Below are 13945 nucleotides of genomic sequence, written 5' to 3'. Positions count from 1 at the left end.
CCTCCATGTCTTTTCATGGCTTGATAGTTCATTTGTTTTTAGTATTGAATTATCCCTTATCTGGATGTACCATAGTTTATCCATTCAACTCTCGAAAGACATCATGGTTGCTTCCAAGTTTTGGCAATTGTGAATAAAGCTGCTATAAACATTAGTGTGCAGGTTTTGTGTGGACTTAAGTTTTCAGTCCATTTGGGTATAAACTAAGGAGTAGGATTGCTGCATCTGTGGTAAGAGTATGTTTAGTTTTGTAGGAATCTGGGAAACTGTCTTCCAAAGTAGCATTTCGCATTCCCACCAACAATGAGAGAGAGTTCCTGAGGCTTCATACTTTGGCCAGCATTTGGTGTTGTCAGTGTTCCAGATGTTGGCCATTCTAAGAGTAGAGTATCTGGTTTTAATTTGCATTTCCGTGATGACATGATGTGGAGCACCTTTTCATAGGCTTGTTTGCTATTTGTGTATCTTCTTTAGTGAGGTGTCCATTAAGAACATTGGCCTATCTTTAAATTGGGTTGTTTGTTTTTCTTACTAAGTTTTAAGAGTTCTTTGTGTATTTGAGATAATAGTACTTCATCAGATGTGTCATTTGCAAATATTTTCTCCTGGTTGGTTTCTGTGGCTTGTCATCTTATCTTTTTGACAGTGTCTTTGGCATAGGAAAATATTTTAATTTCAGTGAAGTCCAAATTATCAATTATTTTCTTCATGATCATGCCTTTTGTGTTGTAGTATCTAAAAAATCATCCCCGTATCCAAGGCCATCTAGGTGTTCTCCTATGTTATCATCCAGAAGTTTTATAGTTTTGAGTTTTATGCTTAGTCTCAGATCCATTTTGAGTTAATTTTTATGAAGAGTATAAAGTCTATGTCTGGATTCATTTTTTTTTTCTTCTGTGTGTGAATATCAACTTGATCCAGAACCATTTACTGAAAAGATTACCTTTGCTCTATTGTATTACCTTTGCTCCTTTGTCAACGATCAGTTGACTATACGTATGTATATATATTTCTGGGCTCTATATTCTATCCCATTGATTAATTTGCCTATTCTTTTACTAATACACAACACACTCTCTTGATTACTATAGCTTTATAATAAGGTTTGAAGTTGGGTAGTGTCAGTCCTATGACTTTGCTCTTCTTCGATACTGTGTTAATTTTTCAGGGTTTTTTTGCCTTTCCGTATAAAATTTAGGATCAGTTCGTGAATATTCATGAAATAATTTATTGACTGGTTTTATGTCAAATCTACAGATCAAGTTTGGAAGAACAGGTATGTTGAGAATATTGTGTCTTTCTATCCATGAAAATGGAATATCTCTGTCCTTTAGTTCTTCTTTGATTTCTTTCATCAGAGACTTGTAGTTTTCCTCATATTCTCACAGATCTCCTACGTATTTTGTTAGACTCATACCTAAATATTTTATTTTTTTGGTGTGCTCATGTAAATGGTATTGTTTTTTTTTTATTTCAAATTCCACTTGCTCATTGCTTATGTATAGGAAAACAGTTGACTTTTGTATTTTAACCTTGTATCATGCAGGCTTTTAAAAATTAATTAATTAATTTACTTTTATTTTTATTTTTATTTTCTTTAGAGAGAGAGAGAGTTGGGGGATGGAGGGAGAGGGAGAGAATCCTAAGCAGGTTCCACACCCAGCATGGAGCCTGATGTGGGACTCGATCTCAGGACTCTGAGATCATATCCTGAGTTGAAATCAAGTGTCTTAACCAACTGAGCCTCCCAGGGACCCCTTCTGCAACCTTTTGTAATTTGCTTATTAGTTCCAGGAGTTTGTTGTTGTTGTTGTTTCTTTTGAATTTTCTACATAAATAATCATGTAATTTGGCAGCAAAGATAGTTTTATTTCTTCCTTCCCAGTTTGTGTACCTCTCATTTCCTTTTGTTGTCTTATTGCATTAACTAGGACTTCTGGTATAATGTTGAAAAGGGATGGAGAGAAGGGACATCCTTGTCTTGTTCTTCATCGTGGGGGTAAAGTTTTTATTTTTTTGCCATTAAGTAGGATGTTAGCAATAGGTTTTCTATAGTTGTTCTTTATCAAGTTGAGGAGGAAGAAGACATTTAATGTAGATTTTTAAATCTGCTAGGTTTAGAGAAAGCAAGGAACTTTCTATTTTAAAGATATAAAGATGGGTATTAAGGAGGGCACGTACTGCACGGAGCACTGGGTGTTATACGAAAACAATGGATCGTGGATCACCACATCAAAAACTAATGATGTATTGTATGGTGACTAACATAACATAATCAAATTAAAAAAAAAGATATAAAGACTTTTTTCTCTTATAATGAAAGAAATAGGTGCTTATTATAAACACTTCAGAAATAGAGAAATTTAAAACTTAAAAAAATGTCCCCCAAAATCATATTTAAGTTTTAGATTTATAATATTTTTGTTAATGTATATCTATTGAATTATCCATCCACTCATCCAACTGTCATCTTTAGATTGTCTGGTTTCCCCTTTCTACTTGATAAAAGTGTGCTTCTCACTCATTGGAGTGAATGGAAGTTATGTTTTACCATCTCTCTTGAGCTCTTTATATTTGTTACCATTTTGGAACTCTTTTTCCTTCTATTTCCAGTTCCGTGGGGGAGCTGCACTTCTCTCCTACCAGTTACTGCCTTAAACTTGTCAACATAAGAGTGACCTCAACCCCATGGACCTGTCAGGTTGATGGGGTTGAATGGTCTTACTTTTCCTTACTCCCCCAAGACTGCCACACTAGACTGTGTATATTACTGACTTTTCCACCCAAAGATTACATGAGATAACTATCTTCAGAAATATTTGTGAATATATTCTCTTGAAGTCTGACATGTCTTCAGAAGTTTTTTTTCCCTTAGTAATACATACAAATTTAGTTTACAATAAAAATTTTGACTCACAATCCTCTTTTTCTCCCAGAATCCAGAGTTGTTTTTAAACATTTTTTTTTTCCAGCTATATGACATGTATCTCCCATAAATTCTATTCCTCTGTATTTTTGCTCTGAGTTTTGGGAGAATTTTGGCCATCTTTTCATTAATTCTGTTTGCAATTCTGTCCATTGTAATATTCACTGTTTAAATGCCTTTTTTTTGTACTTTTATTTTTTTATATATTTTTAAAAATGTCTCCTTTGCCAAAAGAAGCCAGCTCCTATTTTATTAGTATTCCAATAGCACCTCAAATCTCTTGCAAAATATATTTGTATGTTATATGTGTGCATACATATATATTTTTCCTACTGTGATTTCCTGTGTCTCAAATAAACTCCTTTTCATTGGGAAATATTTGCTATGACTTCTTGGGTAACCTTCTTTAGAGCTGCCTATTTTCTTCATATGTTTGGTGATTTTTGCTTTTCTGCTCACTTTTTTTTTAAGATTTTATTTATTTATTTGAGAGAGAGAGTGAGAGTGGGGGGGAGGGAGAGAATCTTCAAGCAGACTCCCTGCTGAGTGCGGAACCCCACATGGGGCTTGATCTCAAGACCCATGAGATCATGAGCTGAGCCAAAAGTAAGAGTCTAACGCTTAATGACTGAGCCAACCAGGCACCCCTGTCTGCTCACTTTTACAAAGAAAACTGTATGTTGATTGTATTGACAGCTACCTTCTGTGATCCCCCTCAGCACACACTGGTAATTATTTTGAATCCTGCAGCAGATGCCTGAGGATGGGAATTCTGTTGTCGTGAGTGGTGGGGTGAAGTCCTGCACTTCCTTTTAGACATACTGTCCTGAGAAACATAAACAGCCTTGCAGAAATACATTTCCTTCATACAAAACAATATGAATTTCGTCATAGTGCTGCTTTCTTGGTTTGCCTCTTCTGCAACTATTAGGTAGGATCTGCCCAGGCAAGGTATCTGTATGCAGTAATTAACTCACTGAAATTATTTCCTTTCATTCTTTCTTGATTACAAATGAAACCATTTAAGGCTTTGCATTTTTCTCTTAGAACATTTTTAGCTTTAGTTCCTGACTTAGATATTAAGTGCTGGTTTGATTTATACAGTTCAAAACATAACAATATCATTGACATTAGTTGCTAGACCTTCTGCATTAGACACCTAAACTTGCTTGAGCCAATACTGTTTAAGAGAGAAATTTTTAAAAATAATTGGTTGCTTTTCAAATTTCTCTACTTTTCCTATTTATGTGGTTAGTAAATTGCACTGAGCAAATCTGATCCCTTCTATTTCTAAACTATTATTATTTAAAATGCAGTTTATGAACCTCAGGGCTTGAAAAGAAGATGCAGTCCCCATGTAAAGCGTATAGAGTTTTATGTGTACACATGTGTATAAAAACAAACACACATACTTGAGATAGACATTTTTATGGATATTATTCAGATACTCTGTATCAGGGGTTGGCAAAGTACTTCCTGCTGGCTAAGTCAGCTGGCAACTGTTTTATAAATAAAGTTTTAGTAGATCATAGTTATGCCAATTTGTATCCACATTGTTTATGGTTGCTTTCACACAACAGCAGAGTTGAGCAGTTCAGTCGAGACCATAGATCTGCAAAGTCTAAAGTATTAACTGTCTGGCCCTTTACAAAAAACATCTGCCAACCCCTGCTCTGTATCTGTGCATGGTTGTGTCTATTTCATCCGTAAACAATGAAAAAGGTGTGTTAAAAATTCCCATTCGTGTTATATTTTTATATTATTTGTTGCTTCATTATTACTCTTTGCTGCTTAACTTATGCAAACATACATAAGTCATAATTTCTCTGTTGATTATCCCATTAGTAATTATAAAGGGAAGCTTTATTTTTATTTTTTATGATTTCCAATATTAGTTTTGAAACCACTGCTCTTGTTATGTTTGCATTTGCCTGATATTTTTGGTGATGGTGGTATTGTCTCCCTACCCAACAAACATTTTAAAGTACTCTGTTTAGGTATGTATCACCTAATTGTGGTTAACTAGTTGTGGATCCCTATCCCATGGGTACATGGTATTGATCCATTTTCTTTGAGTGTGTAGCCTGTCTTTTCATTTTCTTAACAGTGTTTTTTTTCTTTCATTTATCACGTCTCTCTTGTATCTAAGAAGTCCTTGCCAAGCACAAGGTCATCTAGATTTTCTCCTATGTTATCTCCTAGGAGTTTTATAATTTTGCATTTTACATTCAAGTCTATGACTCATCTTGACTAAATTTTTATGAAAGATGTAAGTGTGTCTACATTCGTATTTTTTGCATGTGGATATCTAATTGTTCCAGTGTTATTTGTTGAATAGTCTATCGTTTCTTCTTCATTGAGTTGCCTTTGATCCTCTATCAAAGATCAGTGGACTATATTTGTGTAGGTCTACTTTGGGCTCTCTATTCTGTTCTAATGATCTATTCTTTCACTAATACTACACTCTCTTGATTACAGTAGCTCTGTAATAAGGCTTGAAGTTGTGTAGTCAGTCATCCAACATTGTTCTTCTTCAATAAGGTGTTGACTATTCTGTCTTTTGGCATTTCTTAAAAACTTTAGATTTGTGAACATCCACAAAGTAACCCACTGGGATTTTGACTGGGTTTGTGTTGAAGTCCTTGCCTCCTAGGCTGGCAATTGCTGCCCTTGCTCTCCTCCCCTAACTGCTCTGTATTCATCCTCTCATCTGATACAGTTTTCCACTCATCTCTTTGCCCTCCAAATCATTCACTGGGCACTCTAGACCTTCTGCACTGTTTTCCGTCAATGTTCTAATACTCTGAACCTCTTTTTCTGAATATGCCTTTTACTACGTTGATTTAAGTAAAATAAGGCTGCCCCATGAGGATACTACTTTTCATTATGTTCTGTCAAAATTAAGTTGATTGTAGGATTTTGTTTGTTTGTTTTTCCCCCTCTCATCTTAGGGCCAGGAGTTTGGTTAAGTGTCCATTTGTTCCTCATTATGTTGGGGACTGTAAATGGGATGGACAGATCTCTTGCTCTTTTGAAGCTCCTGTCATTTAGTGAGGACCTGTTCTTCCCTCTTAGTCGCTGTCTTCTGTAAATAACGTTGTCTTTTCTTCATTTCTTTTTACCTCTGGGACTGTAGCATTTATCTCAATTCATGTTGTCAGGGACTTCAAAGTCTACATGAATAAATCATCCGAGAGTCTCTGGTTCTTTACCTCTTCAGCTCCAGTAAATTTATTTGCAACCCCCCTGCAGGTTACACTCCAGAATTTATTACCACCTGACATGATAACCTCTGAAGTTATAACGTAAATATCCTAATTTCTACCCACAATTTCCTATTTTTCTTGCTTTAAGAATCTCCATTTCTTTCTTTGCTCCCTCCCCCCACTTTTTTTTTTTTTAAAACCACATCAAGGATTTCAAACCAATGAACCCATCACTTTCTCACTGTCAATGAATCCCTTGCTTTCCAGCTGTTTGGTCATGAATTGCATCATTCATTATTATGAATTGCTTGAAAATACTCTCAATCACTTTGTCTTTATATTCCTCTCTTTTACACACCTTGGATGGAAATTATGATATCTGATTAGATATCATCTTATATATAAGACCCACTATCCTTAGGGTCTGCACCTGGAGCATCTGACTCTGGATAAGGAAAAATCACACAAGTGAACTAACAAGTTTTGTTTTTCGTACAAGATCACTAAGTTGAAAGGAGAATGGCCTAGGAATCCTTCCATGTGTCTCTAATACCTCTTTTTAGCATGATCTAAGATGACTATCTCAAAGCCAATTCACTCTTCAAATAATCTCTTCATAACTTTCAGCTGATGACCTAGCTTCATATTTCAAATGGAAAATTGAAGTCATCAGATGTGAATTGCTTTATCTTCTTTGGCATGGGAGCCCTCTTAATATATACTATGTGACAGCTGGTATTCATCTCTCAGGTGTATATGTCTAGCATCATAAATTTTCAAACTACGACATGCCTCCCTTCACAGCTTCCAACCTACTTGTGTATTTCATTCAACATTCTTTTTGAGGTAAGTTTTCTGAGAAGGAGGAAATGAAGGTAAACTTTCATTGTACCAATGTTTGGTGCAGATGTTTCACCCTTCCTGTTCTGAAATCTCTAGCAGAGGAACAGATTTGGAAGAGCAGTAATTACAATGGAAGGAGCCAAAAAAAACCACCTTCGTGCAGGTATAAAACCTGCCCTTTGGGGGTAGATGCAGCTTAAGGTCAGCACTACCCCTGTGTGAAGCTTCTTTCTGTAACAACCACAGTGTATCTCAACTCAGCATCTTTGCAGACTTGTTTCACCTTCTAAGACTGGCCTTCATAATAATGACAGCAAAATTGGATAGCTTCTGGCCTCCATTAGTTTTAGAAGTCACTACTCTAGCTGACTTCTCCAAATCTATCAGGAGGAAGAGTCACCCAAATTGAGTGACTCAACTCTAGCATTCTTCACACACACACCGAAGCTATATACACGTTTGTGCCATCTTTTCTTCCTATTTTCAATGGAGAAAGGACTTTCTTTCAAGGACTCCAAAATTCTAATAGATTTCTTTCTCTCTTGCTTTTCCTCAGCCTCCATCTTTGGCAAGTCCATCTCTCTACTGCATCATTAATCATAGCTTCTCTGGTGAATCTTGCCCAATGTCTCTGGAGCATTCTTTAGCCTTTTCCACTGCCCCCCCCCAAAAAAAACCCCTTAACTGCAACTCCCATAGGTTTATTCCATTAACTGTCCCAGTTCTTAGTTTCCTATTAGTAATCAGACTTTCAAGATCCTTTTTTATCCATCTTTCTCCTGTTTTTTTTTTTTTTTTTTTTTGCTTTAGTGACCACTGAGAGCTGTGTGTTTTATTTTTGAAAGGTTAAAAAATTTTAGAAGGAAATGCCAGACACCCATTTAACCAACATCAAAAAATAATGGAAATATTTTATCATTTAAGCTCCAGTCATGCAATACACTGGGGAAGAAATTCCTTTGTTTCTCAATTGCATTACTAAGTCTCCTTCCCTAGAGTAAACGATCTTGATCTGGGTGTGTCTTTTCATACCACTTTGGAGGGGTGTGTGTGTATGTGTGTGTGTGTCTGTGTGTGTTTTATTTCCTTAATGCTATCATGTCATAAATGTCATTCCACAATTAAATATTTGATTTAACATTGTGAAGATAAACAAAGATCTGGTTTGTTTTAGTTTTTAAAGTATTTTACTTAAAAATATACCATATTACCTGGACATTCATGTTGTTTCAAGTTTTTCTGTAGATCTGTCTTTTTTTTAATTTAAAAATTTTTAATTTGTTTTCAGCTTTATTGGGGTATAACTGACAAAATTGTGTATATTTAAAGTACTGTACACAGTAATGACTAGACACACATATACTTTGTGAAATGATCACACAGTCAGGTTAATTAACATATCTATCACCTCACATGATTATCTTTGTGGTGAGAATATTTAAGAGTTATCTCTTAGTATATGAGTATGTGAGTTTTTCCATAGTATAAACCAAGGAGCAGAGTTACTCTGTAATACAATAGGATGTGTCCATTTCAATTTCACTAGGCTTCTAAATGCTCTGTAAATTGGTTTCATAAATTAATATTCATACTACAGAGAATATGAAAACTTTGGTTTGCCCTCATCATTGCCAGCACTTTGTAATGTCAAACTTCCTGAATTTTGCCAGTCATCTGATACAAGGACATTGGTGCTGTCCATTGCTTTACTTCTTTACTTCATGTTTGCCTGATTTCTCATGAGATGGCATGTATTTTCATATTTATTGGCTATTTCCTCTTCTGGGATTGGCTGTTCAATTAATTCTTTTGTTCATTTTATTTTTCTATTGGATTATTTTTCTTTTAAATACTGATTTTTTAAATATTTAACAGAAATCTCTTCTCCCCATTTGGTCCTTTTCAAACTTTGTATATGCCATCTTTATATTACAGGAATTTTAAATTCTGATATAATATAGTCAGCGTTATTGTCCTTCTCTGTTCGTTGTTTTTTAATCTGTCTTATCCAAGAAATGTTTATATTTTTAGAAGCCCTAGAGACATCTTACCGCATTTTCTTTTAAGTGCCTTATAAGTTTGATTTTATAAATGAGATATTTGGTGCATTTGCAATTTATTTTTTGTCAGATGTGAAATAGATAGAGCTCTAGATTTGATTTTCCATAAGGAAAGCCAACTGAGTCACTATAACTTTTACTGAATAGCCCCTCACTGCACAGGATTTATATGCCATGCACGCCAGGTACTAATCTCCACACAAGCCTGAGTCTGTTTCTGGTCTCTCTTGTTGATTCCCTTCATCTATTCATCTACATTTGAGTGTCTGCCTTAATGTTTTAATTACCATTGTTTTATAAAGTCTATGTATAATAGGACAAATTACCCTGATTCTTTTTTTGTTAAGAATTACTTTGCAAAAAAAAAAAAAAAGAATTATTTTAAAATGTTAGATAATTGCTTTTTCAAATAATTTTAGAATCAGTTTATTTAGTTCCATGAAAAATCATGTTGAGATTTTGATTTAAATAGTCTTGAATATATGGATTATTTAGGTGGGGGTGGGTGCTGTCCACCTAGTGAAGATTTTCTATCCTTGAACAAATTATACATGCTCATATGCTCATTTATATAAATCTTTTGTCTCCTTCAGTAGTATTTTACAATTTTTTTAAATGTGGGTGTTATGCTTATTTTATTAGGTTTATTTCTGTATGCCTTATAATTTAAGTTGCTGTTGTGAATGATACCTTTTACCATAAAATAAATTACTGTTGGTGTATAAGATTATCTTTGAATTTTGATCTTGAATTGGGTAACACTTCTGAATTCCCCTGTTAGCTTATTCAGAGTACTGTCCTCTCCCCACAGTCATTCTCTAACTCAACCCCGTGTTTGTCTTCCTATGACATTTGTCACTATAATGACCTCAGTTACAATTCATTTATTAGTTTGTGAACTTAATTTTTCAAAATAAACCAAATGAAATTAGAGGTCATGTGTCCCCTGTTTACCATTGCAGTTCAGATCTTAGCACACTTCATTGAATAAATGTCTATCCAAATTTTAGTCTGTTTTTTTGTATCTGGAAGATGCGACCAGAACTGGTTGCAATTACATCCTAGTTTCATTTTAGATGGGAATTCCTTTTCTGCTTTCTATCTTTTTTAACACAAATGTAAAGGCTTTCAAGGAGGGAACTGTGTAAGAAAGTCTATGCTAGAAGATCATTGTGCCTTTCATTATTGATTTTTATCCCTCTGAATTTTTGCACTGATAAATCCAGCTCCTTCGAGGCCCAGTAGGAATCCCCAAATACCTTAACCAAGGAGACTCTCATCCTTCTTTGAGCTGCTTGTGCCCTTTGGTGTCCTTGACACTCACTGGGTACCTGACCTATGATATCTTGAATTGTGGTCTAAATTCCAACTTAGGAGCTACACAGGAGTTTCTTACAGTACCTTGCCCACCATTTTATTAACCATTTTCATATTGTTGGGCTTGAGTTCCCAGCAAGTGTTTCATGATTATAAAAAGGCTCTGATGAACACCTTTGAACATGAAGCTTTTTTTGTTGTTGTTGTTCATTTTCAGATACTTATGCAGTAGTAGAATCACTTGGTCCAAGCAGGCCACATCTTATCAGACGCACTGGCAGACTCTAGAAACTTCATCATCCCTAACACTGGCTATTTAATAATAGAAAAGCTATAATGATGATTCATCTCCAATTCTTGAAAAATGGTACTCTCCATTTGCAAAGAGCTTCAGTGTTATGTGGGGCCATTGTTTTGCTTCAGAGAGATAACCCTATTCAACCTCATGCAGACAGCTTCAACATTAACTTTTCATCTCGTCCTCCATGGAGCCTTGTCTGCCAGACCCATTTGAGTGGTCTTTTGTGCTCTGACACTTTTGAGCATTCTTTTCACTGGTGGGAGTTTCCAAAAGCCATTCTGAGGACCAGGAAAAGGAAATGTTAGCTTGTTCCTACTCCCTCTTAGGTTCCCTTCCTCCTGAGGGTAATCTGGACCAGAGAATGCTAATATATACCTCAGGTTTCTCCTAACGTAGACTGCCTTGTAGACTTACTAATTTACTATCTTTACAGATAATGTATGAACTTCTACCATGGCAAGTGGTAGGATTTAAAAATCAGCTACCTTCCCAGTCATCCCAGGAACTAAGATAGGAATTTTCCCCAAGGAGACAGGTAGGAGAACAAGCACAGAGTTCTAAGATAAGCATGGATTGTGAAGCCACGCTAACTTGCGAGAACTTTTGATTTGGGCACTTAGTAGCTATGCAACACATTCTCCCATCTCTGTGACTTGCATTGCAGTAATACACATGGGGTTATCATCATAATAACAGTGGTGATTTATTGCATAGGCTGTTTCCTAGGCAATTAATTATCCAGGGTCAAGCTTCCCTCTCACTCTGACCCCAACCCCATCAGCAACTCAGATGTGACTTAGCCTTGCATACCTTCAGTGGAGAGGAGTGTTGTGGGCAGCTTTTGTGTATTTTCCTGATTTAACCCTCCTTGCTGTGCACTCCCATCCATCTTACCTAGATTTGAAACAGGGGTGAGTAGAAAGAAGGTCACCAAACATCTGACTTGAATGGGGCAGTCTTCATTAGGCATTGATGCCCTCTGGGGGTTATGGGTATACAAATGCCAACTCCTGGGGCACTTTTGTGGGTTTCTTTGAGATCTTGCTGGAGCTCCTCCAGGGAAACTGTCCGGAGTATCAGTGAGTGAGTCTGTAGGGGACTATCACCTCCTTTCCTTCCTCAGCTTCTTCCTCTGATGGTTCTACTCCAGCTTCCCTCGGTGAGAGCCAATTCCCTCTTGCCAGGAAGGATATACCGGGATACAATTTTTTCAATCTGACTACAGCCTGACTTCCTCCAGCAGGTCCACTCGGGCTCCATAAAACCTCACAAATATGCATCCAGCCGTGTGGTGAAGTATTGAGCTCCCGCTCGAGTTACCTCTGCTCACCCTACTATCTGGGCAGCTCTGGCCAGCTTCTCTTCAGACTCTTCCAAAGAAGAGTCTACTCTCGTCCCCAGCATCTGTCTCCTCAAATACTGCTCCAGTCCTGGGTAGCAGTGGGCTGATGTTTTCTGTCCTCAGGGGATAGTGGGGTGCTGCAGCTAGTGAGTGAGATGCCCACAAGGAACTGCAAAGTTGGTGGACGTGTGGGCTTGCCACCAGGAGGCCTGCATTTAAGTCTGACCTCCACTGCTTTTAGATTTTGTGACTTGAGGAATGTGACTTAATCATCCATCTGTTTTCTCCGGACCAACGCATGTTGCGCAGATTAAAAAGGAAGGTGAGGGTAGGCTCATATAGCACGAGGCTGACATGTTCTAAGTTTTGCTTTTATTTTGATATTGGCTCTTAAATTCATAAGACACTTCCAAGGATGGAAATCTCTTCTTACAAAAAAAAAAAAGTAAGCCTCTTCTCCCCAAATGGGGCAAGGCTACTGTGGTTCACATGGAGGCCCTTCCTCCAGATTTGCACAGTGGAGACACTCTCTGAGAGTGACACTCTTCACTCTCCAAGCTGGTGATGGCCCTTCTGAGGGGCCAGGTGCCCCTGATTTGGAGGGTAGAGGAAAGGGATGGGATACTTGGGAATGAGCCTGAGGAGTTCCTTCCCTTACATGTGACCTCTTCTTATTGCTTCCATGTTTTTTTTTAAATCTGGCATACCTCATGGAGCTGAGATCAGCAGTAACTATAAATTATTTCCTCATACTTACTCCTCCTAAATGTGTTTAGAACTGGTTTCAAGGAGGCAAAGGAAAATATGAGGTTCCTTTCAATATTTAAGTTATTCCCTATGCTGAATTAGACCTTGAGTACGAACAAAGTCATGGGCAGTGGAAATAACTTAATTTGCCATTAATCCAAATTACATATATAAAACACAGCTGAGCTGCTCTATATTCTCTGGAAGCAGAATATTTCCATTTGTGTAACCTTTACTCATGAAGGGCACCTTCTCTAGACTCTCTGGGTTAAAATAGAGACTGTTTGTTATTATTAAATATTTTCCTTTAGCACCTTGGTCTTACTTTTCCTCTCAAAATTCTCCCATTTTGACTGACATTGGGTATCATGGGGTCACATAAAATTTTTAAAAATTATGCATTCATTCAAATGTAAGCTGTGCATTTCTATCTCAATTCTCTGTGTCTGCGTTGTTACGCTCCTAGAGTGTTTATCCCATTATTCATTTATTTATTCCACACACATTTATTAAGAATCTACTCTGTGATGGGAATTCTGTGTCCAAATTCAAGCCTATTCTTTATGAGCCAGTTAAAGTGTCACCTCTTCTGTAAGTATGTCCCCTTCTGTGTAACTGGAATTAATTTTGCCTCTTTTTATTGGCCAATAGTAATTTGTTTATGTATTTGTAAGATTAGCTCTCACAGTATAACAGTTATCTCATAATTGGTTGTGTTAATTCCTGTCTCCTCCCACTTGACTTTAAGTGTAGTTCAGAGGCTATGTGGACAGGATAAGCCTGTCCAAACCCTGACGAATGCCTTTCCTTTCTGTTGGAGTATAAGCCCCATTAGGACTGGGACCATATCTCTGATGTTCAATGTTTTACCAAGGCCTATCCCAGTCTCTAGGACATAGGAGTCATAGAATAATTTTTTGTCTAATAAATGTATATGCGAATATTCTCATGAATTGGAATTTCAGCATATACCAATATAGAGCAGGCATAATATGGTGTACTTTAAAGAATTTCCTCAGGATTTGCAAAGTGGAAAAGAAGACACTTGATGATAATGATGATAATGATGATGGTTATTGTATAGTCAACATAGATAAATTTTTTCACTAAATTCTTGGTGAATATATACTGGAAGATATCCTGTTTTATCTGTTGGAGATTGTAGTATATATATTGATGTTTATATTAATTTTGTAATAAACT

Source organism: Halichoerus grypus, chromosome 10 (assembly GCF_964656455.1).
Source record: "Halichoerus grypus chromosome 10, mHalGry1.hap1.1, whole genome shotgun sequence".
Taxonomy (NCBI): domain Eukaryota; kingdom Metazoa; phylum Chordata; class Mammalia; order Carnivora; family Phocidae; genus Halichoerus; species Halichoerus grypus.
Note: the sequence above shows the minus strand (reverse complement) of the source record.